Genomic DNA, 11,550 nt, shown 5'->3' with positions numbered 1-11,550 from the left:
CTAAGGGAAAGTCTACACTGGAGCCGGAGGTGTAATTCCCAGCTCAGATATACATACCTGCGCTAGCTTTGATCCTAGCATGCTAAAACTAGAAGTATAGCAGCTATGGCAGGAGTGGCAGGACAAGTTAGTGGCTCGAGTATGAACCTGAGGTTACAGATGGGATTGTACTTGAGGCAGCTATACTCTATTTTTAGTGCGCTAGCTGCATCAGAGGTAGATGGGTATGTCTACCTGATCTGGAAATTACACCTCCATCTGCAGTGTAGAGACACCCTAAGTCTCACTGAAAGTCACCAGAACTTAGGCTCTCCTACATGCCTGAGTAACTTTTGAAAAATTTACCCCAGAGCTCATACAGCTCATTGGATCCCTACATGAGAAAACCCTTGGGCTGAATGAACAGTTGCTCAATCCCATCCTCTGGAACCATTGTGAAAAATAGTTCCATTCCTACCCAGGTACTGACTTGTCCATTCCTACAGTAAAGTCAACCAAATCTTGTCATTGGTATCAAAGGCTCTGTCTTATTTATAATAATTAACATGAACCTTTGAACCTTTGTCCTTTTGACAAGAAGAGATATTCAAACAGAAACGTACATAGTCTCCTTCCTGTACTCAGGTCAGAAATGCAAGGCTTCCAGAAATGCTGCCTCACTGTCACTTTCAGTAATGTCCCTATAGGGCAGATTAGAATCAGGGCAATAACTTATGTGTTTTCTTGAACAAGACAAGAGATAGTGGGAGGTTTTCCTGAACAGAGCCTAACAGCTTTTAATTAAGCTGGCACCCTGCCTTCCTAAACGGAAGCATTAATGATGTCTCTAGCAGTAGACACTATAGCTCCTTGCTCATGTCCACTAACCATGAGGGACATGTGTCAGACTTACAGGCAGTGGCCTCTAAAGGGATTTTCAGCAGTGCTTAGGGTTGGCCTAACTCTGCTCCCAGTGAAGCTAATGGAAATTTTACCATTCATTTTATCATTGACTTCAATGAGAGCACAGTTAGGCCAATCCTAAGCACTGTTGAAAATCCCACCCGGAAGCTGTCCTATCACTTCTAGAACCTGGTTGGATGAAACTGGCCAAAACTCAACCAGAGAGATTTGAAAAAACAAAAACTATAGCAACCATTTGTCCCCACCAGATATGGTAGGGTGCCTCAACTGAAATGGCCAAATCAGTCTGATTATTATTTTAACTGGGAAGATAGAAAACTGTTCAGAGTAAGAAATGTTCACAATATGTTTCAAGGCAAAAGCAGCTCTGCGATTTCAGAATGTGCATCACTTGAAATAGTTCGGTTGAGCAAGATCCTCTGGATCAGTGGTTCTCAATCTTTTTTTTTTTTTTTTTTTTTTTTGCAGACCACTTGAAAATTGCTGAGGGTCTTGGCTGACCACTTAATGATCTTTCCAAATGTTGTTTGTACCGTTAGCTAACTATTGTAAAGCTGGGGCTGGGAAGGAGGGGGGTCGCTCCCTCGCTCCCCTACTGCAGCAGCCCCCGAGCTGGAGCTGGGAAGGAGGGTGGTATCTCCCCCACTACAGCAGCCACAGAGCTGAGGCTGGGCAGGAGGGCCGTCTCTCCCCGGCAGCCACAGCCCTGGAGCTGGGGAAAGTCACCTCTTTCTCTGGCTACTGCAGCCCTGCATGTCCCAAATTCCCCCCAACCCCTCTTCTCACCCCACTGCCCCCTCCCACCTACCCCCTGTTCCTCCCAACACCACCACCTCACCTTACATGTGTGTCTTCTCCAGGGTCCAGACATCTAATTAGTGGAGCCACACCTGCGCGGCTCACTAATTAGATGGGTGGCCCGTCATTCTCTTGTTTGTGGCCGCCCAGACACACATCTTAGAGGGAACTATCTGCGGACCACCTGAATGGAGCTCGCGGACCACTGGTGGTCCACGGACCACAGTTTGAGAACCTCTGCTCTGGATGATATATTGAAGGAGAAGAAAACTTTCTTTGCCTCGATGACAGCCACAGCACAGAATTTAAAATATCCATTCAAAAAGTATTTATCCTCTGAACCGCAAACCCTGATGACACTAGTGTTCTGAATTCCATCTGCTACATTGTTGTTACTATGCCAAATTGTAACGTCACTGCACATTCAGTGCAAAGGGTGTCAACCTGCAGCCAACCTCTTATCAGTTTCTATCCAGAAGATCTGTAGGACAGTCACTTGGAATTCTCTGAACAACTTTATGAAGAACTTTATTGTTTGGCTACCTCCTTGAAGCTATGGCTACCTTAGAAACTATTCCCAGTATAGCACATGTCAGTTGGGGGTGCCATTTTTGTGTGTGTCTTTGACATTGATGTGCCTACAAAAGCCCTACTGTAGATGCAGTTATACTGGCATAAAAGTGCATTTGCTGATATATGCACTTTTATGCTGATATATGCACTAAACTAGGGAGGCTTTGGCAAAGCTTTTCTAGTGTATACCAGACCTCTAACAAGAATTAACGCTTAGCCTCTCCTACTGCAAAATCTACTTATGAGGTGAGAGATCCCTAGGTCTACCCTCCCCCATTCACCAATTTTATTTTATTTTTAGGATGCCTTTATTTTGTTTTCTGTTTATTGAGAAGTTCCTTGGTCTTCTCTATAATTAAAAATCAATTTTTAATGCTTGTCTTTTTAAAAAAGAAGTTGTTTCTGTTTATGGTATATTTACTTTGTATCCCCTGCTATTTCCAGTGATATTTTGAATGTTCCAATATTGCTATTGTTCGGATGTTTATATTTACAGAGAAAGATGGTGGAGCAATTCAGGCTCCAGGCTAGTCAAGGCTCTTAAAGTATTTCTCTTTGGAGAAAAAAATGCCTGTAATTGGTTCACTGATCACCACGTGCCCACCTATCTCTCCTTCAAGCTGAAGGTTCCATACCCACTTTTTGTTGCATCTTTTTAAACAAAGATTTTATTTAGTTTGTATCCACCGTTTAGCTTGAAAGGAACTGATGACAGCATGCAGTGTCCCCGGCTGAAGCTACTAGCTCAGAGATGAGCTATGGGACTTCCCTATCCAATCTGTAGCATATTGGCCAAATAGCAATCTGCTACAGTTAGGTATTTTTGGAGAAAAACAATTAAAGGCAAGTAATTATTTCTTCTTGATGTCTTAAATATCAAACTTTAATGCAACATTGTTACTGCACATTTATTATTTAATTATTTGTATTGCAGTAGCACGCAGAGGCCCTATTGTGCATTCACTTTGCACACACACAATGAAGACAATTGCTGCCCCAAAGAGTTTACAATCTGTGTACATTCATATTTATGCATTTATTCATGTGGAGAGACTTGTAACTTCCACATGCTTAGCTGAAGGACTTGGGCACAATTCCCCTTCACATCACATGATTCAAGCAAGAGCCATGTGTGACAAACCACCGTATAGCCACATTCTTCCAGGGAGTGTAATGTTAAGTATTCTATTTAGGTAGAAGGCACCACCACTGTGCTCATTAAGTAAGTGTGTGCTAGCTGCCATTCACTGCTGCTGTCTCATTGTTAGGACTGGAGAGTTAGGAAAGGGGCGAGGACTGAGGAGCTGCTGATAAAGTGTGAGTTACTTGTTGCAAAAGTTGCAGAAAAGAGGTAATCACCCTCCATCTGTCCATAAACTAACAATGATGAGTATTAAATTTGTACTAGGACAGGTCTAGTAGCAGATCAGAAATACAAAACTATAGTTACACAGCCCTCTTGCTAGTGGTTATGTATGAGACGGAATTGTTTTATCATTTATAATTTATGATCCTAAAAAGGATTTTCAGACAATAGAATAGAAACAAGTACATTTGGTTAGCCCATATGCCAAACTCTGGCGCTCTACCATCAGTAATGTACTAGACATGGTCAAATTTTACTCTCAGGTTTGCATGCATAACTTCTATTGAAGTCAAGGGTAGCTGCATGCATATATCTAAGGGTATAATTAGTCAACATTTACCTAGCTGTAACTTCCAACCACTAATAAATTGCACAATCCTGTCCTTATGTAAGTATCATTAATTTCAATAGTTTTTGCAAATATCCCAGAAGTGCAAAACTACATTATATTCATGTAAATCATGACAAAGTTCCTCTACTGGGCGTTTGCATTTACCATACACTAAGAACCCAGTATGATCTAATTCAGCGGTTCTCAACCTGTGGGGTTTCAATGGGGGTCACCAGAGCTTGTGTTAGACTTGCTGGAGCCTGGGGCTGAAGCCTGAGCCCCACCGCCTGCAGTGTAGAGACACCCTAAGTCTCACTGAAAGTCACTGTAGCTTCAGCCCTGGTGGCAGGGCTCAGGTAACAGCCCCCCCATTTGGGGCTGAAGCCTTTGGACTTTGGCCCCCCAGCCCAGGACGATGGGGCTTGGGTGGGCTCAGGCTTCAGTCCCCCTTCCTAGGGTCATGTAGTAATTTTTGTTGTCAGAAGGGGGTCGCGGTGCAATGAAGTTTGAGAACCCTGATCTAATTTATATATGTTCTACATTGTAATTCTATGCTAGTGAGTTTTAATACTGCATGCCAATATTTTCATCAAACCAGTGTTCCTCTGTGATAGGGACAGCCAGATCCTCTCTCCCATTTATGACATCTTATCAAGCATAAGATTATGTTTATCTAGCAAAACAATCAGTAAATAAACCCAACAATGCATGTTCTAACACAAGCTGTGGCTACAGCCTTCACAGAAAAGCCTGATTGGTCCAACAAGATAACAAGGCAAAACATCTTACCACATGCTATAGAACTGTTTGGAGACAAAAGGGCAGATTAGTGGGGTGAAAATTAACACACTTGCTGCTGAGTAGTTGCTTCTTCATGTGCTGAAGGATTTGTATGACTTTAGGCTTGTTTAGCCTTCTGTACAGGGACTTTTCCCTATGCACGTAAATCTTTTTCTCTGCAGACCATACACTGATTGTGTCTAAACTGCATGCTTCTTTCAGCCGCTGTGGTGTACATCCCTGGGTAGGCCCCTTCCCTTGCATGGGTGTGATTAGCAGTGTAGCTTGAGGCATGGCTTTGGCAGTGAAGACGAACCTGAAGGGTATGGGTATTTATTTGAGTACATACTGTATGCAACTCTGGATTTGCCCAAGCCAGGTCTCCCTGTCTACAGTATTTTTAGTAGTGTGGTGTCCTACTGCCTCCTCGCTGCTGGAGTCTTTCCCTGGAAAGACTGGCAGTGGGGAGGCATCAGGAAAAGGCTTCAATAGCTCTTCATGATTGGAGCCCTTCCCTGCTGCAGGGGCTCCTCAGCAACAAGAAAAGCTCTAGCAGCAGGGAAACGTTCGGGGGAGGAGGAGACGAAGGAAGCTGCTGAAGCCTTTCCCTGCTTCCTAGCCTCTGCCAGAGCGTTTCGCTGAAATGAGTAGCTACACACCACAGCATGGACGCAGTGCACTTTTCACTGCAGCGTGTAGCTACCTGTATCCTATACTCTGCCAAAAGTGTTGTGAAGTGTAGAGATAGCCTTAGACACTAAAGTTTGTGAATCTGATAGCATGATCAGAAAATTCTGTCCAAAAGACACGCAAATTAATTTTCCCTTTTCTTCAACACACCAGGAGCATCATGAACAACAATACATATATATATATTCTTCTTGGTTACTTGCTCTTGGCTTAAATTTAAATTGTGGGCTCTTTAGGGTAGGGGTTATTTTTGTGTCTGTATGGTGCCTAGCATATTTGAGTGCTCGGTGACTAAATATAGCTGCAGTAAGTATCTGAGCCTTAAATCCTTTCCCTCCTAACCACAGTTAGGTTGAACTTTTTATTGAACTGCATTAATATACAGCTAAGTGTTTGGCCAAATATTTGTTTTGAAAAAAAAAAAAAATCTCACACTTTGCTTGTTTTTAAATTTGTGAAACTTTGAAATTACTGAACTATTTCATGCAAATTTTTCTCCATCTCTTAAAGTACTGTATTATAAAATTCCTCACCTTTCTCCACTGATGTTCTTGTGAATAAGGTACTGGACTGGGACTCAGGAGATCTGCATATTTTCCCCAATTTTCCCAAAAGCTTGCCTCAGTTCCCTATCTATAAAATAGGGGACAATAATACTTCTGAACCTCACAGGGTATTGAGGATAAATTCATTAATGTTTGAGGCATTTAGCTACTACAGTGACAAGGATCATAGAAAAGCCTGTAAATCTTGTTCTGATCTCTTTGTGGATGAATCTTTCATGTCCACTATGTATAAGACAGAATTAAATGAGATTCAGATTTAAATAACACAATCAATTAATAAAAACAATCTATAAAATTATATATTTGAAGTCAACTCTCTTAGGTACTACTCACCTCTTGGAATTGCAGTTAAGATTATTTCTCTCAATGGACAAGACTTTTAAAGAAGGAAGGAGATCATAAGTATGAACCTTTCTATGTTTATCAGTCCAGTGTGCAGGTTTATGTATATCCAGTGTGACGTAATGGATGGTATTACCACTGAGATTTAGAGTTTCCAAAAGTGGTCAATTTCTAAAGCTATTTAAAGATAGCTCAGAAATCAGGTTATTACTAAGATTCAGATATTTGATATTCCATTTTTCATCTCAGACCACAGTAAGGTAGTAATATTATTATAACTTAAATCAACTATTGTTACTGTTTGTGATATGTCTGTGGGGATAGTAGATTTTCCAGTGAAAGAACAATTCATCAAGAACTTCCCATCCCACCAGCAGTCAGAATTGTAATAGATACCAACACCAGTCTGCTGTGATTTGGTCTCTGACAATCCGGTAAAATTCAGGCAAAGGACCACAACTATGACTTTCACATAAGGCTTTGCCATAATATCTAGAAATAAATATGCAAAATTATAATAATTAAGGACCAAAGAGAAATCAGAAAAACCTTAAACGTGTTTCTTTAAAGTAAAGGAAAAAAAACTCACTGCCAGATCATATTAAACGTATTTCATTAACAGAGTCACAATTACTTTGAAAAATGCACATTTAGTCTGAAGTTGCTAAAAACTTATTTTCAAATTTTCTTACTTTTCTCACAGATGATCAGTCCATAGCGCAGCCACTCAGAAACTTGTGAACTACTAACATCAGGGACTTTTGAACTCCAATTTCCTCTATTGTACATACTTATCAGGGAGCAAAGTCTACGAGTCATAATATGACACATAGATGTGGAATGATTCTCATGTTTTTAGTTAATAAAATACTTGTATCATCAGTAAACCAACAACATATTTTAAACTACATTTAGTACATACTGTACTTCCAAAACAATTTAAAGCAGAGTCTAGATTTTTAGAATTTATTTGTTTCACTTCAAAAACATATGGATTAAAAACTCAACACTCTGTTTTACATATTGAAACAACAATCAATACAAATGCTGAGAATAACTTTTTTCAAGAACAAGAGGTTTTGGAAGTACATAACACTATCTTACACAGAGGCATGTAGTGTGTACTTCAATATTCCTAGAATCTCAAATGTATCTAGTAGTTAAATAAATACAGGAGCACACAAGAAATCTTCTACTTTAAACAAAAACATCCAGAAAATATAAAGGGATGCAGTTAGAAGTTAAACCACAAATAAATGCACAACATAGGGTGTATATGGCATCAATATTTTTTCAATCTCTGTAAAGTTTATGGAAGGCAACCAAATATATTAAGAAAATTTACAAATAATTAGCAAGCACCATACATATTAATCCTTATATGAATAAGGATTATTTTTGCTAACTTTAAATTACAAATGGACATTTTAAACAAATCCAAAGACATAATTTAACACTATTACAGGTTTTTGAGACAAGTTCTTTCAAACACCGTTTGCATTTAGTACCTCAGTGAGAAGAACTCAACATCCAGGTACTGTATGCAGTCATGTGGTCATGCACATAACTAGCCAAAGTTATCAATATTAACCATATAATGGCCACAATGCGCCCGTACAGATTTTATATATATCTTTGATAGAAAGTGCTGCTGAAAACTTTTTAAAATGAAACTTCTATAAATTGAAGCCCACAAAGTATCAATCTGCCATTAGTAATATGGAGTGAAAATACAAAAAGCTTTTCATTTTGTTTCTTTGCCATGTTGAGCATGTTGAGAACACACAAGTTCTATATACCAATACCTAACACAGCAAAGGAATTTGTATATTTCAGGGGAATTTGTATGTTTCAGGGAAATGTATATTTTAAAGAATATTAATAAGGATAACAAATATCCACCTCTGTAAAGCAATTTAAGCTCCATGAATGAAATGTGCTGTGTATGTGCAAAATGTTATCAACATTTATTCCATGTCTAAAGTGAGTGAGACAATTACTTTCATTTTTTTTTTTTAAACTAAACAACTGGAGTAAAAATCATCTTGCTGTTGCCATCATTCATCTTAACACCATCTCCTCCCTCCTGTTTGACACACTCAGTTGTTGCATCATGTCTAAACTAAGGCCCCAATCCTGCAATCAGCTCCATGTAGGCAGGGCCGGCTCTGGCTTTTTGGCCACCCCAAGCAAAAAAAACCCAAAAAACAAAAAACAACCTGCGCGGCCGGAGCCAGGATGCAGGGACTCCCTGCGCTTCAGATGTGCCCCAGCTAGCGGGGGGAGGGGAAGGAAGGAAGGAAGCGGGGGGAGAGAGAGAAGGGGGGTGGCCAGGGCTTCAGCAGGGCACTGCCACGCGGCCCCTCCCGCCACACCCCCTGCCGGGAGGGCTCCGCGCTGCTCCAGTCGGCTGGGAGGGAAGGATGCGGACTGCCCTGCCGGGCTTGCTGCAGTGCGCTCCCGTCCTCCGTGCCGCCGCCCCCTACAGGGCGGCTGGAGCGGAACAAAACACACAAAAAACAAAAAAACAAAAGTGGCCGTGCCGCCCTAGGATTGGGCGGAATGCCGCCTCCTACAATCTGCTGCCCCAAGCACCAGCTTGCTTGGCTGGTGCCTCGAGCCGGCCCTGCATGTAGGTACACTCCTGCATTCATGCAGAGTCCCACTGACATCAGCAGGGCCCAGTGCAGGACTGTGACGGTCTTTTGTGACGTGCCTACCACACCTTTGGGCACTGTCAGCTAATAAAACTAGATTAGACTTTATTTATCTTTTCATAAGTACCACATTCAGTGGGGAAGTTAATGTGTAACATTTGTAAACCTATTAGTACTAGAAATTTATTGTCTAGTACAGCCTGTTAATAACCATTCCCAGGAAATCACTTACATGGCCTCCATTATTAAGATCACTAGTGGCTATTAGAAAACAACACTATTCCTCACTAACGGTAACAAGTATAAAAGCCTTATAATTAGCAAGTTTTACATTGTAATACATTATTCTCTCTCCAGAAACAGTTAAGAGGGTTTTAATAAAAGCTGCCATCATTCTCAAAGTGCAAAGGTTTCATTAAGACCCCAATTCATCACGATACATAAGAACATGCATAACTTTTAAGCATGTATTAATTCTATTGATGTTAAATTTAGGCAGATGCTTCCATACAGTGCAGAATTGGGACCTAGATTACTGTCATGTTTAGAACTACAGAACATTTTAGAATTTAAATACCAGTTTACTTAGTAACAAATTTATATTTCTAGTCATTGTAAATAGCTACACTTTTTTTTTTATTTAGAAAAGTAATGGTCTCAATCACTATGGCCTACAGTAGTGTTATTACAGTGTTTTGAATCCTCACCTGTAGAATACCATAGAATATCTTTTATTAAGGTACCCAAGAAAAAACTGTGTTCCCCTAATATAGTAGAGGAAAGCTAGTATCAATACACCTTTGAAACACCTCACTTCAGCAACATAAATAAAATATATTATAAATACCTTATATAATTTAAAAATGTAGCATAACTAGGCTGGTACTTAGATATTATAATGCTGGGAGTTCAAGAAATACTTCTGATAAATTCCAGATTTCAGTATTGCCAACTAAACATTTCAAACATGAAAAAAATGAATAATTCTGCTGAAACAATAACTGTGAACTAATGTTGAAGTATGGAAATATATTTCCACAATAATTCTGAATCTAGAGAATTTTTCTTTTTTTAAAAAACACATCGAAATGCATAGCAGAAGCAATTGGAAATTAAATAGGATTCTGTTGTAGGCGCTTTCATTCACATATGGTAGGACTGCATATCACATAAATGTTTTGGGAAATGGTCAAAATGCAAGCTAGTATGATATGGGATTTTCCCATACATCTACATCCATTGGCCTGCTATTGATACTGCTATTCCCAGTAGCAGAATTGATTCCATCCACAATTTTTTTTTAATAGCTACTTAATGGCTTTCTATTGCTTCCTAAAAGTTTAATTCCCAATTTCTTCTCTAAGCTTCTGGTTGAATAAAGTATGGCACATCCTTACAAAGAAGCAACTTATTCTCCTAAAGAAAAAAAATACATATCTTAACAGTTGGGCAGCAGCTGCCATCTTTACTGAGTCAAATTATAGATGTGCTCTGAAACCAGAAAATGTATTATCCTTTGATTCCCATTAAGAATTTGTTACTTTTGTTTCTATCTATGTGAATAGTTATTGTTCAGCTTTCTGCATTAATTTTATATTTACTACTACATGATCATGTATTTGAATACATGCTGTTTTGCTACCCTCCAAAAAAAATAAAAAATAAAAAATGGGTTTTCAAAGTAGAATACAAGCTTCTAAATATCAAAGCAGATACAGTACAATAATTGACTGTTCCAGTTCTGCCTAAAATGTTGGGCACAGATTTTTCTTAATGTCTTAAGGATCAAATAAGTCAGCGTATGCTTGTCTCTAATTAATTGAAAATAATCAAAAGAAAATTGTCAAGAGTTCATATTAGATTCCAACAGTCAATATGCATCAACTGCAAATAAAAACTGAATCTATTTGAATAAAGATTTCACTGCATTTACAGGGCTACAGTTTTGAAAACTAGCCTCTGTTTTTGCATCCAAAGTGTGAGTATGGCTATTTGGAGATGAAGAAATGGTTACCTGGATGTCAGGTACAGATTGTCGCTACAAAGCAGTTATTTAGATGACTGACCTTTGCTGCACTCTAAATAATTAGTTGCAATAATGAAGGTCTGGCTGAGGGTGGGCTGAAAATCAGCACATAACACATCTGTATAAAAGAAGCCAGATTGCCTTTTGGCCCCTTCCTGTAGGGTTTATCTCTAAAGAACTGGAAAGCCCAATTATTCCTTTGTGATTGGTTTCCTACCACTGCCACAAAGCATGACTCCAATGTTGCCAGAGAGTCCCTCTTACCACAGTTATCCCAAAGTCCGCTTCTTAAAGAATGATCCGCACAACAAAAAAGAGGCTCTATGGAACAAGTAACAGAGCTGCAAACTGTATTGCTTTTTCCAAGGAATCTCTGCAGAGCCAAAGGTGGAACAATGTGCATCCTCCCAACTCTACACCTCACTCCATGCAGATTCCAGCAACTTCTCAGAGTCTTGAGGTGAGAGGACGTAAAACAGCACTTCAGAGGCAAGGAGGTGCTCAGTATCTTGTAGGAT

The sequence above is a fragment of the Emys orbicularis genome, chromosome 5 (genome assembly GCF_028017835.1).
Source record: "Emys orbicularis isolate rEmyOrb1 chromosome 5, rEmyOrb1.hap1, whole genome shotgun sequence".
Lineage (NCBI taxonomy): Eukaryota > Metazoa > Chordata > Testudines > Emydidae > Emys > Emys orbicularis.
The sequence above is the reverse complement of the archived record's forward strand: the minus strand, read 5'-3'. Positions refer to the sequence as shown.